This window comes from Lolium rigidum, chromosome 1 (genome assembly GCF_022539505.1).
Source record: "Lolium rigidum isolate FL_2022 chromosome 1, APGP_CSIRO_Lrig_0.1, whole genome shotgun sequence".
NCBI classification, from domain to species: domain Eukaryota; kingdom Viridiplantae; phylum Streptophyta; class Magnoliopsida; order Poales; family Poaceae; genus Lolium; species Lolium rigidum.
This window is the reverse complement of record NC_061508.1, coordinates 279,647,028-279,648,615: the sequence shown is the minus strand read 5'-3', so window position 1 is coordinate 279,648,615 and position 1,588 is coordinate 279,647,028.

Below are 1,588 nucleotides of genomic sequence, written 5' to 3'. Positions count from 1 at the left end.
ACACGCTTTTTGTTTTCTCTTTCGTGTGTATAGGTACCCGAATGACAACTTCCACCGCCACGGAGCATGAGCTCACGAAACGCGCAATTGAGAGCTACCCCAACAAGGACCTAACCCGCGGGAATCACACCAAAGGGTATGTTCCCACAAGCCTTCGCCCTCGTGTGTTTTCGACTTGCCTTGTCGAGTTTCCGGTTTGGTCCATTTCCTCATCGCCTCTTTTGCCTCTTATGCAACATATCTTGACACATCTTGTTGGCACAATGGTTGTTGTATGTCGTGATGATATCATCATACACTCCGAGATTCTCAAGGACCATGTCATATAGGTGAGAGACACCTTATGCATCTTGTGCCACATGTCACACAAAAAGTTGCTCTTCTTTGGATTTCTCATTTCATCTTTGGCAATTGCAATGGATTCTTTCACACTCGAGGACACTCATACTCGGCTCAAGCCAACCATACTCTCCCAAGTTCAAAGTCTCCATCACTTTGCCATTGCACATAACAATTTTGCCCCAAATTTTGCCGCCGACACTTGCCTTTTGTTTGTTCCACTTGTTTGGGACAATGCTACACCACACATTTTTGACACCTTACAACTCTTACATGCACAAATTTTTGCCCTACCACATTTTGGATACATCGACACTCTTTTGGTTCCCATTTTTGCCAAATGCCTCTTGGAGAAACGACTTGATGCTTCGTGTTGTATTGAGAGCCTTTTGTTCGCCGATCACAAATTTGGCATGCACAAGCTTTCCATTCACAAGTTGTTTTTCCCCAAGATCTTCTTCGACCGCGACTTTATCCCTCTACCACAACATGGGACAAGCGTCATGGACTACACCGTCGGTGAGGAGGAAGAACAAGAGTCGAGGACGACTCTTCCCCAAGGGGGGGGAGATGATGCAGCCCCGCCTATTGTCGACGCCACACCATGGCCAAGGAGTCCCCCAAGTGGACCAACAACACAAACCCCCGCCATATATGTCAAGGTGAACTCTTTCCTCTCTATGGTTGACCTCAAAACCAACTTGAATGGTATGCTACCTCATGCCTATCATCATGGTGTCCATAGGTGCCGACATCGACAAGGACCATGAGAGAAGGAACTCCCATGGTGCAAGGAAGAGAGAAGAAGAAGAAGGAAAGAAGAGAAGAAGGAAGAGGAAGAAGAGGCGGGAGGAAGAGGCCCGGCCGGCCCGCAGGCCGGCCAAACCGGGCACCGGGCCGGCCAGGCCGGTCCCGGGGCCGGTCGGACCGGGCCCTAGGACCGGATCCACCCCGGCGACAACCGGCATCGTACCGACGCCAAACCGGGAAACTTTGCGAACTTCCCGCTTGGCGGCCGGTTGACCGGCCCCGCACCGAGGCTGCCCGGTCTACGGCCCGGTTGAAACCCGGTTGACCGGATTTCACGGGACAGACTCGACCGGAAACGGCCCGAGTCGACCAACCGCGTACCTTTTCGACCCAAGTCGCCTTGTACCTCTATATAAGCACCTAGGTCATCCCCTTTAGCCCTTAGACAAGATTTAGGCTTAGACATGGATTTGAGCTTTGTCTCCCTAGGGTTTCATCC